At 35.7% G+C, this 21877-nt stretch overlaps 1 protein-coding gene across 1 annotated transcript in view; it reads left to right on the forward strand.

Moving 5' to 3' along the window:
* The window catches only part of LOC138702070 (probetacellulin-like), an 860296-nt gene that overhangs the window by 146485 nt on the left and 691934 nt on the right, over positions 1–21877 (forward strand). The window lies entirely within an intron of this gene.

The raw sequence follows: 21877 nt of genomic DNA on the forward strand, positions 1-21877 counted from the left end.
TGCAAAATTAAATATAAATGACTAAATACTGACCGATTAACTTAAATGTAGTTTAATGAGAGGTTAAAGCCCGATTTGTGTCGGTCAAATTCATTGTCCCTTTAAGTGGCAATTAAAAATACTTTAACAATTAAAGTTAAATAGCCTATGTTTGGTGAAATCAGGCTTTAAGAGGGATGGTCTCTTAATAGAGTGATCTTTCAGCAAGGTTTCTCTGTATTATGTTTTAATTATAGTTCAAGAAAATAAACCTTTATGTAGAAGGTAACTATTGGCAACATGATAAACAAAAGAACTGGATTTTTTTGCAAGACGTGTAGAACATATACCTAGGTAATGTTGAAGTGTCATTTTTATGATAGGCCTACTCGCTTTTTTTTTTTTTTGCCGTCGCTGAGATCGGTGCAGGACTGCGCGGTTCGGTCTGCCGCTGGGCGGGAGGGGGGTGGCGCGCCAGACTCGTGCCTTCCATCCAGCCTTACTTCCGGAACAGGTGAGGGTTTCCGGCTCCACAAAACATCTCCACTTTATTGCGCCAATCTGTGGAGTGCTTTTATTTATCAAGGTGGCCGCCTCGCCTCGCCTCGCCTCGCCTCGCCTCGCCTCGCCGTTTCATTTTATTTTATCCCCAAGTTTTTGGGAGAAAATGAAATTCGATGCCTCCTTCCCGGGTTCCATTGATGTCTTGCCAATAACTTCCGGCCTGGCTTATGCATTGCTTTTGATAACAGAGTTGCGTTGTTTGTAGTGGCTTTGATTGTGTTTTTCTGGTCTGAATAGACATATTTCGAGCTTAGTAGAATTGGGTGGCACACCACAAGCCTATTATGGTATGTGCCAGTGGTTCCCGGAGGCTTGGTCTGTTACGTTAAGGGGAGTGATGGGTGAAATTTCTGTTTTCTACAATTTTTGAAGTAGAGGCTTCATATTTGGTATAGTTCATTCCCTTACTCTTAGTATTATTTCACGTAAGCTTCATTAGGATCAGATGAATGATATTTGAGTTATTCAAATTTAAAAATTACGTATTTTCAAAATATATATCCTCTTACAAAATTTAATTTTCACGCATGACTTTTCTTTACGGGAACTCTGATACGGTGGAAGATCCAGGAAACTTGAGCTCTACCTCTCTGTTCCTGTTCTTTTTTTTTTAGTTATTTAACGACGCTGTATCAACTACTAGGTTATTTAGCATCGATGGGATTAGTGATAGCGAGATGCTATTTGGCGAGATGAGGCTGAGGATTCGCCATAGATTACCTGGCATTCATCTTGGGGAAAACTTCGGAAAAACCCAACCAGGTAATCAGCCCAGCCGGGGGTCGAATCCGCGCCCGAGCGCAACTTCAGACCGGCAGACAAGCGCCTTAACCGACTGAGCCACGCCGGTGGTCTGTTCCTGTTCTTCTCAGTAGTATGTACACCCCTTGACACGGAAATTGGTCGCTGTTCAGAACCAGGTCACACCTCGAAATAACTCGGGAATCATCGTGTGCGATTTGTTTACACGCAGAGATTCGAAGCCCGGCCTTTGTAACGAAAAGAAAGAGTTCTATCTCTAGGCCATAAAGACTTCGTAGGGAATGTGTCGTGTCGTGGCATACAGATATGTCGCTGCTACGACTTTATTTCATCCTCGAACTTCCCCATGTGAATCTCACGTTAACTCGAACGACATTAAATATAGACAAATTCACACTACACGAGAGCTACCATTCTCCGTGTCAAGGGTGTATATTAGAGATGAACAACGATCGAGAAAACGAGACTAAAAGCGCCCGCAAAGCCGAAAACCCGCATGACAATGTTGTATTACGTCGCGTCCTTGACGTAAAGACTAGTTGTGAGTATTCCGGGACTCGATATTGATCATCTCCCGAAGTCCCGAAGTCAGCAGTTGTTTATACCTGACTGAACTTTTATCTACTTTGACAACTGTTATATATGTATAAACAATCAAGTAGCCTATTTGAAACATTTCTACCTTTCAGTGTATAATAATCCGTTCCCCAGTCTTTATTTAATTACTAGGTCCATATTAAAAAGCTAGGAATTTTCTTTTCATATGTTTAAGATCAAGTGTGCAATCTCAAGTAAAAATATATTAGTGTCATGTTTTATGTTTCTTAGATATGCAAATTTATTTGAGAATTATTTTGTTTTATTTATATAACCATAGGTAATATCATATAATAAACCAGAACATTTTAATGACTAAGATACTGTTCTGTTTTGTCTTTTTGTCTCATTTAAACATTTACGTTATTTATTTACGCCATGGATTTATTCCAGTTAATCGAAATTTGCAGCTTGATGCTTTACTTTTCGCTGATGATCTAGTTCTCATAGCATCAACTGAATATGATTTACAATATTCAGTACACAATTTAAATATGGTCAGTGAAAAATAGAACATGGAAATTAATACTGAAAAAACGAAAATCATGTCATTTTGTGGTAAATTCCCTGTACCAAGTAAAATCTATTTGAATAATAAAATAATAGAAAGAGTAAATACTTTCACTTACCTTGGCTATACACTATCACCTTATTATGTAAATATAATAAAACAATGGGGATCATTAATAAAATCATGAAACCTTCACTAGTACAAAGACACACAAGAATAGGTTTGTATAAAACCTTCGCACAGCCAGTATTAAGCTATGGTAGTGAAGCGTGGACTGTGAAGAATAAAGATGTCAGTAGAATAATAGCAAGTGAGATGAGGTTCATGAGAGCAACAGCTGGATATACTTGCTGGGATGATAAAAAAAATGAGGACATAATGCAAGAACTTCAAATAGAACCCATTATGCAGTTCATCAGCAAATATCAACTTCAGTGGAAGGGTCATCTCGAAATAATGGATCGATGCAGAATTCCGAAAGCACTGTTTCATTACCATCCGCATGGCAAAAGATCTCTGGGTCGTCCAAAGAAGAGATGGGCTGGAAATTCTAGTTTGTGACCGTAACAGGCCACTCGGCCTAATACTTGTTAGGAAGACGACGACGACGATGTTATTTATTTCAGTGATGTATGTCATTCAAAGTTACGAAATCTTTCCACGCCGACCAAATGCTATTTCGAGAATGATGAGCGAGACGCGAAGCGCACGAGAATGACGAGACGAGACTCGAAAGACAAATGCAACGAACACAGCGAGCGAGAGCGGCAGTTAGTTTTGTTCATATCTAGTGTACATGCACATTTCCCTTGCAATATTCACCATTAAAATGGGACACACTCACGGACAGGAGAACGCGAATTCGATTATGCGCACTGTTCAAAACATACAGAGGTGAGCCTGCCTGGAGAGAAATAAAAAATAGGTTGCAGCCGCCAAATTACTCTTCAAGGAACGACCACTCATATAAATTGAGGGAATGAAGGCAGAGGACGGACACTGGAAAGTTTTCTTTTCTCAATCGTACTATCAGGGACTGGAATGCTTTACCTGCAGACTTACTAAAGGCTTTACCAACAACCAAAAATGTATTTAAAAATAGGCTTAAGGACCTTACTAATAGACGGTAATTATACACAGTATCTAAAGGGTGTAAATGATATGTTGTTATTGAAGTGTTATATCAGTGAAGAATTATGTTGTGTCAGTGAAGTGTGTTGTATCAGTGAAGAAGTATGTCGTGTCAGTGAAGTGTGCTGTGTAAGTGAAACATGTTCCTGTCAGTGAAGCTTTATAGTTTATAGTGGCAGTGCATAATATTTGAACAGTGAAATGTTTTTGAAGTGTTAGTGAAATCAGGATAGAATCAGTGAAATGTGTCGTAGTTCCAGTGCAGTGAGTGAGTTGACAGCGAAATGAGTGTAATTTGAAAGGTACTTGTGCAGATATGAACATATCATACTCGTGGGTTTTAGTTCGATCTTACTTTTAAGATACAAATTAGATTTATTTTAAATGATATTTTAAGTGATCGTTTCATTTAATTTAGTATATTCCCTATTGTTGTTGTTATTATTATTGTTATTAATTGTATTTTTGATTAATAAGTTTATTATTGTCATTATTGAGTGTAATTAGTTACCACTGTCACCGGGTATATACCCACTGCAGTGTGAATAAATACATACATACATATATCACTTTGTATTGACTCAATTCGTTTGAATTCCTTAGAAACGTTACTTAAAAGCATAATATTTTTTTATTATTTTTTTTAATCTATTCGCATATAGTTAAAACTGCTTTCTTCTAGCACTTTTAACAGAACAAAAAGTGATTGAATAAGGTGTTTGCAGTACCCACCTACTTCTCGCCTTTAGCAGCTACTAAAGGCCCTTCTTAAGTGCCTTTTGTAATGTATTTCTTATCTTTAGAGTTTCGGAAACAATCAATAAAAATAACTCTGCTTGTTTTTACAACGCGTGTCAAGGCGTGCAAATTTAATACTGATAATTTTGTCGTTTAATGTTATACTTTTTGTTTATATGATGTAATAAAGTTTCTTAAATAATATAAGTGGCTATGTAGTATAGGCCCTCGCTACAGTTCGTTATCGCTGTGTAGAATTCTTATCGCCGTCTCCGCCAGAGACTGAAGTAGTGGTATTTAGTATAAAGTACTCATTTTCTAACCCCGTATCCTGTGTACAATTTGAATTCAGTAATGGAACCGAGTTCCTTGCTTCTGCATGACTATGTCTTTATTTTTTTTGTGATATTGCTGTATGTATAGTTCTGTTAACTGAGGGACGTAAATAATGTACTTATCCATAACAAAGTCACTGGAATTACTAGAAAAGATAATAATCTACTAATTATTCTACTAAATTTCTTTATTTGGAATTTAACGTTTTCAAATTGGAGCAGATATCAAAATATAATATACTAGTGGCTTGTGCAGCAAATGCTGCAAACTAAGTTCATTAGACGTTCAAATAAACATTTGTTCAGATTTATTTTCATTGAAGAATACCAGACATTCTGAAAGTTATTTGTTTCCATAATAATGAAAGATACTCTCTCTCGAGCCAATACTGATGAGAATCATGCATATAAATATCTACATCACACCGCCATTAAATATATGAAAAAGGCCCAAACCCACTTGATTAATAACTATAAAATATTTGATTTTTTATAATATTATTATCTTACGTAAGTTTTATATCTTTCAGTAATTACCGATATACTATATATACTACATAGCCGCCACTCAGTAAAATATAGAAATCAAAATCTAATTTAAGTTATTCTCTACATCTACTTATATAACCCCAAAACGTTTCACTTTCATATCATCAATATAGCATTAATATGTATAATTAATGAAAAATAGTCACATCATGGCATTAACTACAATAATATTTCATTTATAATGGTAATAATGTCATCAAACCACCTCGAGTTTTGTGGTTTTTAATATCCAATACGCAGCTGTACCCAGAAAATTACACACCACAGAATCGAACCTGTAAATTATTTTTAGTAAGTTAAGTTTTTAATAACCAATTTAATTTGAGCTCTAAATATGTCAGCATTCTTGCAGATCATGGCCTTCGTGTAATATTGTTTACTGTAGTGTGTGTTTTGTTTTATTCTGAAATGCAATTGGCTAGTTCTCAAAACTGACGACAGAGGGATTTTGGAAAATAGGAAAATTATGTTGAAAAATTGATATTTCACTGAAAACTACAATTTTTCTGAAACAATTTGAGTTTCAAGCTTCAAAATGAGGGGTGATTTATTAAAATAAGTTCAGCCGTTTTCCCGTAATTTCCATTACCAGTTCAAATTATATATATATATATATATATATATATATATATATATATAGATTATTAACTTTCTTACATAAAAACAAAAATGTTCAACAGGTATTGGCATAATTACGAGGAAGAACACATTTGGACATTTCATTTCACAGAATGGAAAAATTTAACGGTTGCTGATATTAAGCATAGCTTCAAATTGGCTTAAAACTATACAGAGTGACCGTAAGTAATGTCATTAATTTCAGGCAGTTATTCTTTGAGCTATTCCAAACAGGAAAGCGTAATACAGTTTTGCTCATCTTTACTTCCTTTTCAAAATAAAAAATAGTTTTATATGAAACATTTCGTAACGTGTTTTGGGAAAACTGTTATTTTAATTCCCAATATGCTCAGTCAATTTTATTTGATAGCAGTGAGTGTATTATGATAATAAGTGATTGAAAGAATTTTAGTTTTAGCCTTTAAATGTACAGAAATTTTATCCGAACAAATGTCGTTTAGTCAACTGTCCAAAGACAGGTTTGAACCTCACAAGTGATACCAACCCAAGGCACCACTTATGAGGCAACTAGGCCAGGAGGTAATGGGGTAGGGTAGCCAGTTTCTTTCCCCCTCCATTGCATACATCACTGACTAGCTACATATTACACTAATCAGACTTCATATGCATACAAACAATTGTTCTTAGTGTTACACGTATTGTCAAGTCAGGTGTACTGCCTTATAATATTTTAAAATTCCTTTTTAGAACGAAAAGTTACATATTATTATTATTATTATTATTATTATTATTATTATTATTATTATTATTATTATTATTATTATATTCATCTGAAAATCAATGAAGAGGAAGATTTGATTTTTTAACATTGGTTAACTTGTAAGTGTTCATGTAACAGTAGAGTTTGAAAAAAAATTACAGTAGAATATAATTTTTTTTATCTCAGAATAAAAGTTACTTATAATGTTATATCAATACACTTTATTGAACTTAAGGTTAAGATACTAATTTTCTTTTCGTGTAATTAATATTATCAACAGTAATCTCACTAGATGTTTTGATTTATCTAGAGAAAATCAAAACTCGAGTGGGATTTAATTGACTATTACACGATTAGAAGAAAGTATATAAAGATTAGAAGTAACGAAGTACTCCAATACAATAAAATATTAATTGACTTACGAAAATACAACTGTCTTCAAATGTATTATTGTACCATCTCAACATTACAAATATTACGCTAGATGCATGCTAGATGGCAGTAGTGAGCAATGCCTTCTCGTCGAGAAGTTCTCCATCTATTATACACGATGACAATGTTACTAGTCAAGAAGGCTTTGTTGATTCAGTTTCAATTTTATTAAAATGCAACATTCCACTTCAATTATCCGAATCCCAGTAATCAACGTCACTTGACAGATGATTTTCAATAAATCTTAATATTAAACAATCTCTGATACGTGACTGTCCATAATATCATATAGCAGAAGCTATAACATAACCTAACTAATATACACAAGTGTTAGAAAAGTTTTAATTAACGACGATGACATAAAAAATAAACATGAATAATTTTAAAAGGAATAATTATTGAATGTACAATTTTCAAATTTGAATGTGGTTGGTGGTTCAATTGATGTTATATTGGACGTGTGCGTAATAGAAGTGGAACTCGTTGATTTAGGCCTACATGGTGTATTCAACTTATTCAGAATTTCCGAATGAATAATTTTAAAAGGAATAATTATTGAATGTACAATTTTCAAATTTGAATGTGGTTGGTGGTTCAATGGATGTTATATTGGACGTGTGCGTAATAGAAGTGGAACTCATTGATTTAGGCGTACATGGTGTATTCAACTTATTCAGGATTTCCGAATTGTGCTCTTCATTTATTTGTAAATCGGATTTCAGAAGATGCATAGGTATGATCAGTGATTTTTATTAATTCTTGTTCTTGAATGCCAATGTGAATCATATTTGAAACTGCTGTGCATCGACTGGAGTGGTTTGTAATTATATATATATATATATATATATATATATATATTTGTTGACGTCCAGACCAGCGCAGTTTCAAATGTTGGCAAACAAAGAAACAAATGCTAGGGACGCGATAAAATTGTGCGATAAGCAGCCATGATTGGTTGAAATACGTCCTTTCGTACCGTTTTATTGGTCAAAAGTAGTATGACGTAGTAAGAGTGTAATAGTCAGTATTATATTTTTTGTGCCCTTAATTTCATGTCATTTATTATTCTTTGCCGAAACCTAAACGACGTCTGATTTCTTATTTTCTACCAGTTATTAATATTTATAAGCAAGTTCTTTGATGTAGGTCTATGGTATTTTTGAAAGTAATAGATTAGAAACTAAATGTAGCCAGCAATGAATGAACGATTTCCGCACTTTTCACTTTGAGGAACTGTAGCCTGGAATCACTTCGTCATTATAATATGAATACGTCGAACACCACGTTTACTTGGTTTTTACCTACATTTGACGTTGTCAAGGGATAGATAATTGTCTCTGAATATGGATTCGGCACTTTACCTCATGTGATCTAGCTTCTGACTTGAAGTCAAGATGCAGAGAAGTTTAACTTTATTTCAACTTGACTTGGTCTTGACTGATATGCCGAAAAACAGTTCTTTGCTTTCGGAATATATACTGTATTTCTTAAAATTAATTTTAACGCGTGAAAGAAATACAGTGTATATTCCGAAGTGATATAGTGTTAAAAGTTGTATAGTCAAGATGTAGGCTATACTTCTTTGATATTGGGGTTATTGAATATGTGTATTTTCGTAAAAGTTTCGAAGTTAGTTTTTGAAAAACCACGTTACTTTGAGTTTCTTAGCCATACTTTGTACAGGGACATCGTGTTATTTTTACTAACATTTTTAATATTAACCTGGGTATACCTTTAGAGAGCCGGAAACACCGTTGTCTACCCCTTTCCACTGTAGTTCGATGATACTGGCGTAAAACACAAATCACTTTACTAGGTATAGGAGAGAAGAAAATTAGTTCATCCATTTACTTAAACTAGGAAATGTCGTGATTTTGAGGTCGATAATTTTCATTAGGTTTTTGTTTAATCAAAATGCAGTACTGTATTAAGAATAAGTGTTTTTACTCACGAACTGAGTTATCCATGCGAACGTATTCATTATGCATTGTATATTATACTGTCTACAGCACATACAGTATAGGCATACAATATAGAGAATGAAGTTAAATTGAAAAATAATCATACTATGGATATTTAAACACATTTTTGAAAATGGTTTCCGTTCATTTCGATACAGGCTTCAGTTCTTTTGTGCATATTATCGCACTATAGACTATTGCATCTAATTCCAATTGCCAGTTTCGTCCTTCGTACTAGTAACTCATGTTGAAATAATTATGTACCTACTCTATAAGAGTACCTTACGTACTGTAAATTCAATCTTCACTTCTGCCCGACCCTTAGACATGCTATCTACTGTCCATCCAAGTGGTTACGTCGCAGCGTCGTAGAAAGGGAGGAAATCATGTGACAATTAATTTCTTAACGAGGCCTTTTATTTAAATTATTTTAAACAATTGTATGGGTATATTATTACGTAGACGTCCAATTCCTAACAGAAATTAATGTTCTCAGAAAAGAGCTAAGACACCCCAGCCACTAGCATTTACAGAGAGGCGAATAGAAGCAGGTGGAGAAAACCGGGATGCGACGTAGGCAAATGGAAAATGATGCAATATTGAAAGCTCTTTCGTCAGTGGAAAACGCGAACATATTTCTGGAACGTACTGTTTAACTATGACCGTAAGGCTTCTGTGACTGTATACGCGGTCTTGATCTGTGTGGAGGGCGGTTGAACTTCATTAGTAGAAGGGGTGGGAGTGAAGTACATTAAAAAACTCAGGTACAATAAAAATTGAAGTAAAAATAAAATGATGTCCCTGTATAATGAAAGTTAATAATTTCTTGAAAATGGCTGCATTTGGTTCTATCTTGCGTCGATTGATAACCTAAGAATTTTATTCCTGCGGGAGGAGGAATGTATAATATTCACGTTTTCTACTTCTGTTATAATAATGCCAAGGGAATATATTTCCATCATGCACGAGTTTTGAAGGAAGTACTCAAATTTATTTTTCCCGATAACGTCTCCCCATGAAGTTCTTTAGTTTGAGTGTTTGATAACTTATATCTGATTACAGAGAGAAAAAAGGGAAACTTATTTTGATTTCTCTCCAGAGTGCGTGATTCCACGTCAGAATGATTAATATCTGTAAAAGGGTTCTACCGCCGTGTGTATGAATCACAGTCGAAAGTGATAAATTTAGGATTAAGGCTTGAGTACCGGATTGCGGTCAGCGTGCATTCTATCAGCTATTAAATGTATCGCTTTGTTATTCCCAAAGATTTTATAATTTATTCTTTTATTTATTCCTTAATCTCAAGAAAATTTTGAAACTTTACCCTAACACTAATATTTACCTTATTCTAGACGTAATATAAAATAGTTTTTTGTTTTGCTTTTTCCTCACTGACAATGAGAAATTGTAACGAGTAATCTAGATCTTGCACTTAAATGCTGGCTACAGAAGTCATAATGGAGAGCAGTTAACTGTATTTACATTTATTGTCCTTTGCTAGAATTTCAAGTAGGCCTATGTGGCCATATTTGGCGAGCTGATTAAATTTCATGACGGAATATACAAGGTGAGTCAAAATTCGCTTTCCCCAATATTCGTTTTTAGGTTTCATACTTATACAGAGAAAGACAGTTTGTCAGCTTTCCCAATAACGGGACTGCCTCATTGGACAAAGCATAACAAACATACAGAGTGAAAGCAAAAACAGACCACGAAAGAGAAATGTGGAGAACGAACAAAAAAGGGAAATTAAGTACAGATAATAGCATACACATAACAGGCCTAAACATAGTAAACAAATAAATTAGACGTTCAAACAAAAGTTCTTCCTTCTTAGGAAACAAAGTACAGGTGGTATTTTAAAATGGCAAGTGATCCTCTGATAACAGTAAGGGAAACATCACGAATGAAGTCGTTGTTAAGCTGGAACTTCTTGCAGAAACTGACAAAGAGGCAAGGTAAAAGGGTTCTAGCGCCAACCATTAGCCCAACTACTTCAATGGAGGTGAGGAGGTGAGGTGGTATTTCTCCAAATAGAATGGAACTGTGGGCTCATAAATTCTGCATTTTTCTGCGTGGACTTCAGAGGGCTGTTGTTCCTGTGCTTCGAACCTGACTGTCGGGTCGATAATCTGTAGGCGGATGTAGAGCCCGGTGGAATGGCAAGCATGTCAATTCGCCGACAGGATCCCTCTTGAGAGATGCCATGGACTTCTTCGTGCACAGTGAGACCTTTCGTCCTCAAGGCTTCGGCAATCATGGACCTGATTCTGTGATGTCTAGAGTTCTACAGATGTCATAACTTGAACAAACGAATAGCTGGTGTCATAGAACCATTCTTTGAAGGAACGATTACTAGAGACTGATATGTACAAATAGGCCTATTATGAGAGTTGATTATTCCTGAACTGGAAAACAGCCCTCGTTTTGCTGATATGCAGTTGATATGCCAGCAGGATGGAGCACCACCTCATTTTGGTGTAGGAGTGAGGGACTTCTTGAATCGTGAATGGATTGGCCATCATGGCACAACAGAATGGTCACCCAGATCATTTGATCTGACACCACGTGATTTTTCGCTGTGTGATATCCTAAAAAATAATGTTTTTGCTCAGAAACTTCAAGATCTGCATCAGTTGCGACAGATGATCCAACAGTAATTCGTGAAAATCGATTAAAGTCGTCAGTTACGTTCTATCATCTGTAAATCAGTGCCTATACGTTGTGATTTGTCTGTCGAGAAACTTTCTTACTTGCTTACTTACAAATGGCTTTTAAGGAACCCGAAGGTTCATTGCCGCCCTCACATAAGCCCGCCATCGGTCCCTATCCTGTGCAAGATTAATCCACTCTCTATCATCATATCCCACCTCCCTCAAATCCATTTAATATTATCCTCCCATCTACGTCTCGGCCTCCCCAAAGATATTTTTCCCTCCGACCTCCCAACTAACACTCTATATGCATTTCTGGATTCGCCCATACGTTCTACATGTCCTGCTCATTTCAAACGTCTGGATTTAATGTTCCTAATTATGTCAGGTGAAGAATACAATGCGTGCAGTTCTGCGTTGTGTAACTTTCTCCATTCTCCTGTAACTTCATCCCTCTTAGCCCCAAATATTTTCCTAAGAACCTTATTCTCAAACACCCTTAATCTCTGTTCCTGTCTCAAAGTAAGAGTCCAAGTTTCACAACCATAGAGAACAACCAGTAATTATAAATTCTAACTTTCAGATTTTTTGACAGCAGACTAGATGACAAAAGCTTCTCAACCGAATAATAACAGGCATTTCCCATATATTTATTCTGTGTTTAATTTCCTCCCGAGTGTTATTTATATTTGTTACTGTTGCTCCAAGATATTTGAATTTTTCCACCTCTTCGAAGGATAAATCTCTAATTTTTATATTTCCATTTCGTACAATATTCTGATCACGAGACATAATCATATACTTTGTCTTTTCGGGATTTACTTTCAAAGCTATCTCTGTATTTGTTTCAAGTAAAATTCCCGTGTTTTCCCTAATCGTTTGTGGATTTTCTCCTAACATATTCACGTCATCCGCATAGACAAGAAGCTGATGTAACCCGTTCAATTCCAAACCCTGTCTGTTATCCTCAACTTTCCTAATGGCATATTCTAGAGCGAAGTTAAAAAGTAAAGGTGATAGTGCATCTCCCTGCTTTAGCCCGCAATAAATTGGAAAAGCATCAGATAGAAACTGGCCTATACGGACTCTGAGCCTCTATTTTGAACAATATCTGTAAAGGAATCTGTAATAAAATGTAAATTGAGTATAGTTAAATGTAAGGAAGTGTTTGGGGGAAAGTGACTTTTCGATTTCGTTCTACAAAGGAATGTTTCAATGTTACATTTGTTCGAATCAAATTTCTGCACATTTAAAGGAAAAAAAAAACCAAAATTCTTTCCACCATTTATTATCACAATACACTGCTCTCTTAAATTGACTGAACATATTAGGAATTAAATCAATGGCTTTCCCAAAACTCGCTATGAAATGTTTATAAAACAATTTTTATTTCGAAAAGGAAGCAAAAACGAACAAAATTGTATTTGACTTTTTTATTTGAAATATTTCAAAGAATAACCCCCTGAAATTAATGACATTGTTTTTGTTGAAGGCACGTTGTAGCTTTAACCCTGACAGCAGCGTTTCCTGATGTATTTATTGGTGAAAAATGGTTCAAATTCAAATTTATTCACAATTTACAATTGAAATGGTACATATGAATAGATACCTGAAATGAGCATATGCTCGTGCTCGGGTACAGTCCAGTAGTCTACATAAATTTTACAGAGATCAAATAATAATGCTGATGATATAAATAATAGTAACAATAATAATAATAATAATAATAATAATAATAATAATAATAATAATAATAATAATAATAATAATAATAATAATACCCGTGACGGAGATAATAGGTCTATAAAGATAGTAATACAGATTAATTAATTAATTAATAATGATAGTAATAATAATAATAATAATAAAACAAAATATTAACAATAATAAAATAAATACTAAGACTGATAAAATAAAATATAAAACCACTTAGCGAGAGTTAACACAACTTAAATAAGCATATAATAACCAGAAAAAAATAACGAACTCGAAAATCAACAAAAAAGTTCGTTGTATCGCAGACGACAGCAACCGCCGTATTGACATTGTGTTATGCATTATTGGTAGGAGGGGGAGCCGAAGGTCTACATCCTGACATTCAGAGAGGGAACTTGGAATCAGGAGAAAGCCATAGAGCTGTTTAAAACGCCACATAGTGAAAGTGTATATTAGGACGTTATTTCCGATAACAAGTACAGTAACAGTAGTGCACCTAGGGCGTGACGTTTACGTACCGGTGATGTTAACCCTTCTGCATTTTTGTGCTCACGGTTTTTACGACATTAATATAATATAGTCACAACGCCGAGTCATTATTGCCGATTCACGAAATAGAAGAAAAATTGAAATCTCTACTGAATCATGACTTCACATGACATTTTCCGATTCCCCCGTCCTCTCCCGATACTCTTGTTTGGTTTACACGACATGTAGCGTGCCCTTCAGCTGTTTGAACGTGTCACCTGAAACACGTGAAATATGGTTCACCAGGGACGACCAAATTATTGCATACAAACACGTGCCATGGACCAGTGATCCTCAGTCCCATGAGCGATACTCTTTTTGTTTTCACTTTCTCTTTTTTCTTTTTATTTATTCCACCCATTCTTTTTTCTCTTTCTCATTGTCATCTTCCTTCTTTCCTTTTCTTTCTGCCTTTCTCCAGATCTTCTTTCTTTCTTTGATTCCTTAATTTATTCTTTGCTTTATCTTTTTTTGCTTAGGCCCACATTAATTTCCTAGTTATTTTTATCTTGTTCTTTTGTTTTCCTATTTGCCTTGTTTACTAATTAATTTTTTAATTTCTTTATTTTGCGGTTCTTTATCAACTACTCTTTTGTTTTCACTTTCTCTTTGTTCTTTTTATTTATTCCACCCAATCTTGTTTCTCTTTTCCATTTTCATCTTCCTTCTTTCCTTTTCTTTCTGCCTTTCTCCAGATCTTCTTTCTTTCTTTGATTCCTTAATTTATTCTTTGCTTTATCTTTTTTTGCTTAGGCCCACATTCATTTCCTAGTTATTTTTATCTTGTTCTTTTGTTTTCCTATTTTCCTTGTTTACTAATTTATTTTTTAATTTCTTTATTTTACGGTTCTTTATCAACTACTCTTTTGTTTTCACTTTCTCTTTTTTCTTTTTATTTATTCCACACATTCTTGTTTCTCTTTTCCATTTTCATCTTCCTTCTTTCCTTTTCTTTCTGGCTTTCTCCACATCTTCTTTCTTTCTTTCTTTCTTTCTTTCTTTCTTTCTTTGATTCCTTCATTAATTTTTTCGTTTACCTTTCTTACTTAGGCCTACATTCATTTTCAAGTTTTTTTTGTCTTGTACTTCTTTTGTTTTCCTATTCGCCTTGTTTACTAATTTATTTTTTAATTTCTTTATTTTACGGTTCTTTATCAACTGCTCTGGTTATTTAGCGTGTAGTGAGATGGTGATAATACCAGCGAAATGAGTCCAGGGTCCAGCACCGAAAGTTATCCAACATTTGCTCTTAATGGGTTGAGGGCAAACCCTGAAAAATACCTCGACCAGGTAACTTGTCCCAACCAGGATTTAAACCCGAGTCCGCTCATTTTACGGTCAGACATACTAACAGTTACTCATTTCTTGTTCAGTTTCTAAACTACATCGTCGTCTTCTCTTCTTAGAGCTAATTTCACCCGTCAGATGTTAAAACTTAACAAATTATTATACTGATTTAACAATAAATTTAACACAAATACTGTTTTATAAACTGTTGTTGACTTTAACAACTTGTTAAACTGTTTGTTAACATGATAATTTCCATGTTAAAACCTTAATAAAACACTTAAAACCTGAAGTATTGCTGGTGTAAATTGCGCTGTAGATGCAGAATTACTGTCTGAACTTTTAAATATACCGTACGTCTTCGGGAGAGAGCTATCTGTGATTTATGATTTCGAAAAACTTCCCCAGGACGAATTTTTACTGAGGTATAGACTGTCAGGAAGATAGACGAAATTCGCGAGGTGTTTAGAATACACAAAGAAAATATACCTCTCTCTTCCATGCCGCAGTATTATTTAGGTTAGTTTTAATGCTACAGTGAGAATTAGACGAAAACAAGTAACATTTCCATCAGTCGAAGAGCGGCCGCAAATGATACGTTACTTAGTCCTTGCGGTAACCATGGCAATTGAATGCATTAGTAAGCCACACCCACTCGTCATCCTTGGCTTTGATTTTCATACTGTCTGTTTTCTTGCGTTACAAAACTGTCTTTATAATTCTGTTACCAATTCCACTAAAAACTTCTTCTATATTAGCAAAATAGGATCTTTTTTTTCACGCCATCAGTTTCGCGGTTAATTTTTAATAACAAATAATAAATTACCAAAGAGATCATAATATTGCACCCGAGTTAACAAAATATTAACATCTATCTGCAAATCTCTGGTGAAATTGGAATACATTGAAGAATGTTAACGCAATTGCTAACGTTTTAGAGTGTGTTAACAAATAACATGTTGGTGCATTTTTAACATATGTTGATGAAACCGGCCCTTGATGTTTGAAATCTGCATCTTCATCAATAACTAGGGAACGTTTTTCTAGTTCCATACCTATTTTATTTGCTACGTCCTAGACATATGCCATTCAAATCTCATGTATGCATGTATGTATGTATGTATGTATGTATGTATGTATGTATGTATGTATGTATGTATGTATGTATGTATGTACGAGGGGGATCCAGGAAATAAGACCGTTCGCGCATACCCGCCGCGCAGCTGACTCCCCTTCCTTGTTTGAAGGTCAACTGGCTTCCTTAACATGTGTTCTCATAATGTTGTGAGTACTGGTTGCAAAGTCGCCATTGTGCATTTTGTGTTCTTCAAAATGAACGACGTGATTGATAATTCCGCCGACTGTGAGGTGAGGAGTGTGATTCGATTTTTGAATGCCCGACGTTTGAAACCTGCAGAAATTTACCGGCAATTGAAAGAAGTGTATGGTGATACTGTAATGAATGAAAGAAATGTGAGAAAATGGTGCGAAATGTTCAACAATGGGCGAACAAATGTCCACGATGAAACTCGACCCGGACGCCCATCACTCATCACAGAAGACCTGAAGACTAAAGTGAACGACAGAATCTTGCAAGACAGGCGCACATCACTCGACGAATTGCATATTGCCTTTCCTGACATTTCTCGTTCTTTGCTTGGTGAAATTGTGTCGCAACATCTTGGCTACCACAAAATCTGCGCACGATGGGTTCCACGGCAACTGAGTGACCAACACAAAACTCAGAGAATGGCCTCAGCATTCTTGATGCGATATCACACAGATGGAGACGCCTTTCTTGATCAAATTGTGATTGGTGATGAGACCTGGGTGTCTCACAACACCCCAGAGACCAAGCGCCAATCACGTCAGTGGCATCATCCCTCATCACCCAAGAAACCGAGAAAATTCAAACAGACTCTCTCAACACAAAAAGTCATGGCTACTGTCTTTTGGGATCGCAAAGGTGTTCTTTTGCTGGATTTTATGCCAAAAGGCACTACGATCAATGCAAATCGTTATTGTGAGACTTTACGAAAACTACGGCGAGCCATCCAAAACAAGAGACGAGGAATGCTTTCGAGAGGAGTTGTTCTTCTTCACGATAACGCCCGCCCGCACACTGCTGCTTCAACTCGAGAATTACTGGATCAATTCGGTTCGGAAATATCTGATCATCCGCCCTATAGTCCAGACCTTGCTCCTAGCGATTTTCACCTTTTCACTAAGCTGAAAGTCTTTCTGGGTGGTACGCGTTTTGGAAGTGATGAAGAGTTGAAGAAGACAGTGAACACCTGGCTTAATGAATTGGCGGCAGAGGAGTATAACACGGGAATTCTAAAGCTAGTGAACAGATACGACAAATGTTTAAATGTAGGTGGTGATTATGTAGAGAAGTAAAGGAAGCTTCAGTTATGTAACAGACTTTGTTTTTTCAAATAAATATATTTTTTTAATTATTACAACAAAACGGTCGTTATTACCTGGATCCCCCTCGTATGTATGTATGTATGTATGTATGTATGTATGTATGTATGTATGTATGTATGTATGTATGTATGTATGTATGTATGTATGTATGTATGTATGTATGTATGTATGTATGTATGTATCCATCTGTTGAAATTCTATAGCAAGGCTGGGCATGGGGAGCGGAACCAGACTCTAAACGGGGACGCTTAATATTCATCCGTTACTGAATCAACGCTGCGCTGTGTTCGGCAGGGAAGAAGGGGGATGAAGAGAAATCATGTGGCTCCCCGTGAGACAGTAGAATCCGCTCTTGCTGCCCAGCCCTGTATCTATAGGATCTAAAACGTCCAAATGAGCCATAAACTCCTATAAATGCCTAAAAGCTATGTTTGTTTCTGTTTAATATTTTGCGTATATTTAAAATAATTGCATCCGTACAAAAAGATATTCTTGACCATTGACTGCCAAAGATTTTCTTCGGTTCATTATCTGATCAAGTTGTCTTGCTTTTCCAAACTGTTACCTATTCCCGGGTTCTTGAAGTTTGTCTGTAGCTCTGTCTAATTGTATAATGTTTTCAGTCGCTTTTCCATTTCTGCTTCATTTAAGATGGCCCGTACCGTGATGCTGTGCATGGATCCTTTCTCCAACTTTGAAAATAAGATCGATCGCGTTCGCAATTACGTGAGAAATACCGTGCACACATTTGGACATCCCTGCCACCACTTTATAATAACAGACACCTCTAAGTTTTGTTCACAGCACTGAACGTGTCACGTAAAGTTTCCTCCTCATAACGACCTTTGACCCGTATCAAAACTGTGTATCGATTGTGTTCAAGCGAAAGGGCGTAACCCCGCATTGATACAAAGAAGTAAATGTTCGCCATTAAGTCAGGGGTGCTAAATGTGGGCAGTCTTGGACTCTTCTACCCTTGAGTTGTAGGATATGTTCTCTTTGTCATAAATGAGCGACTAAATTAGTAGGCCTAAATTAAATTTATAATTACGAGTTTGAAGATTATACTTACTGCTTTTAAGGTACCCGGAGGTTCATTGCCGCCCTCACATAAACCCGCCATCGGTCCTTATCCTGAGCAAGATTAGTTCAGTCCTTACCATCATATCCCATCTCTCTCAAATCAATTTTAATATTATCCTCCCATCTACGTCTCTGCCTCTGCCAGTCTTTTTCCCTCCGGCCTCTCAACTAACACTCTATATGCATTTCTGGATTCGCCCATACTTGCTACATGCCCTGCCCATCTCAAGCGTCTGGATTTAATGTTCCTAATTATATTAGGTGAAGAATATAATGTGTGCAGTTCTGCGTCGTGTAACTTCCTCTATTCTCCTGTAACGTCATCTTTCTTAACCCCAAATATGTTTCTAAACACATTCTCAAACACCCTTCTCTCTCAAAGTGAGAGTCCAAGTTTCACAACCATACAGAACAACTGGTAATATAATTGTTTTATAATTTCTAATTTTTTTAAAGAAGACTAGATGACAAAAGCTTCTCAACCGAATAATATCATCCCGAGTGTAATTTATATTTGTTACTGTTGCTCCAAGATACTTGAATTTTTCCACCTCTTGAAATGATAAATTTCCAGTTTTTATATGTTCACTTCGTACAATGTTCTGGTCACAAGACATAATCATATACTTTGTGTTATTGCTGACCATAAATGTTAAAAAATAAATAATTGTGCAGAATTCGTTTTAACGTGACATCTCGAATTGTGTGTGATTTTTGCCTGTATCCGTAAATTAGTCTTTGACAACATCGCAAAATTAAATAGCATAGCAATTTCAGCAAATGCGATATACATTAAGTATATTTTACACTGGTTTCTTAAAAATGCACAACTGTTTTCAAACACCGTCTTCACTATAATGCTTATACATATCTAGTTATCTTCCAGGCTGTGTAGCAATCGAAATTGCTCTTCCCGAATTGAAGGGTGAATAATGAAAGTTGATATACTTTCACATGGTTTCATAGATGCAGATGTATTCAACGTCCTGTAATTACTTATCCGGTATTCGTTGGATCTCTGACCAAAAACTATTATCGAGCACTTCACACACTGTGAGAATTTTATATCATACTAAGTGAAAGTTTTGAGTGTCCAACAGACGCTGTTGTCTGAAAGACCTTATTTTGCCATATAGAAAAAAATAGTTGCCTAGCTAATGAGCTTTAAGAACGAAAATTAATTAAAAAAACTTAATTTCCTTGCTATTTCATGCCTGCAGTGGAAATGAGTGTATAAAAACAGTATGGAAATGAACCAATTTTCAGTAAGACTATGTAGAGTGCTGCAGTAAGGTGGACTCTGGGGGGTTGGGGACCCCAGGCCTTGCAGGTCCAAATTACGAGCTAATAACCTGCAATAATATACAGCCCGTAGGAATGGAAAGGTATAAACCCAGTCGCCAGCAGTGTGATTACTTCCGTTTGGGAGCAGGTTCACTTCGTCGCTCCACAGTAATTAACGAGGTCATTTATTTGGTGCATTACGTTACTTTAGATTAATTTCAACTGTCCAATTTGCTCTCGAAACATTTCCGCGCCCTTGTGGGTCAATATTGTCATAATGCCGCTAGCACATGTATTCGAAGTAAGAGGGTTCAGCTTTCCCTTTTCAACTTCGTACTTTCGAGGATCTAACGAAACTGGCGTGAAGTTCACGCAATTCAACAGTAAGAGAAGGTTGAGTGCATATTTTAATCATATTCTCATAATAACTTACTACTAGAAATATAATAATAATAATAATAATAATAATAATAATAATAATAATAATAATAATAATCATCATCATCATCAATATGTGACTGGTTCTCAGTCAATAAATTGGTATTAAATTGTAACAAAACTAACATAATTCAATTTAAATCCTGTGCAAATTCAACCTCGCAAATTTGTAGCGCAATAATTAAAAATAGATCCCTATTAGAAACAACAACAACAACCAAATTTCTTGGCTTAAAAATCGATAATGTGTTAAATTGGAAAAATCATATTAAAGAAATTACCCCCAAACTAAATTCAGCTTGTTTTGCTATTAGATCTATGCAAAAGATAGTAAATATCAATACCTTAAAAACAATATACTTCGCATACTTCCACTCGATAATGAGTTTTGGAATAATATTCTGGGGAAATTCCACAGATAGTAACAGGATATTCCTATTACAAAAAAGAGTAATTAGAATAATGGTAGGTGCCAAATCTAGGGAATCGTGTAGGACTATTTTAAAAAACTACAAATAATGCCCGTGGCTTGTCAGTATATCTTTTCATTAATAATGTTCCTCGTATGTAATCGTAAAAACTTCGTAACTAATTCAACAGTTCATAGCATAAATACCGTACACGTCAAAAATGACTTTCATACTCCATCGGCAAGTCTATCGTGCTATCAAAAAGGAGTGCGTTATATGGCAGTAACAATTTTTAATAGCCTCCCTATCGATATAAAAAATGAAACTCAAAACATAAGATTATTTAGGGCTAAATTAAAGAAGTACCTAATTTCTCACGCCTTCTATTCTGTAGGTGAATTCATGACATTGAAGCAGTAATTAGGAGAGGGAGAGACCGATTTATTAGCGAAGTGATATCTCCATATTTCTATTACATGTATTCGCGGGGATGTTCTGGCGACTTCGTTAGAATTAGCTTCCTCACACAGGTGTTTCGTCACTTGTCAGCATCGGATAGATTTAGGGCCACCTTGAGCGGGGTTTCGTATAGAGACTCGATGAAGCATAAAACCCTAAAGTTAGACTGGACCCGTGGGAAAGATACTGCCAAGCTTGGGTTTTCCAAAGAAGGGGTATTCTTGTGAGATATACAAACTAATTAGATGTTATGGGAAATCCAAAGTCTAAATTTAGAGATGACATATTTCGCGCCCAATAAGAAGAGATCTTGGTCCAGCTTATGAGGTCACTTTGGACCAATAGGGAATAGATTTTAGGCCAGTTAGTGACGTAGTTTTTAACCAATAGAATAGTTAGTTTTAGCGTAGGATAGGTTTTTATAAATAAGGGTGACGGGGAGCGGAGATAACGACTACTATTCCGCTTCGGAGCGGAGATCAGCAAAAACAACTTCACATCGTGTCGGCGGCCCTACATACAGGGCACAATAACTACTTCGTTTGGTGTCGACAGGACTACTATTTCGCTTCGTGTCGTAGTGTACGGGACAGAGTATTGAATTTATAGTATCGGATAGAGCTTATTCAGAGCTGCAACTGAGTCGATACAGAATTGCGACCAACGATTGAATTATAAGTCAGCCGGAAA

The sequence above is a fragment of the Periplaneta americana genome, chromosome 6 (genome assembly GCF_040183065.1).
Source record: "Periplaneta americana isolate PAMFEO1 chromosome 6, P.americana_PAMFEO1_priV1, whole genome shotgun sequence".
Classification (NCBI taxonomy): Eukaryota; Metazoa; Arthropoda; class Insecta; order Blattodea; family Blattidae; genus Periplaneta; species Periplaneta americana.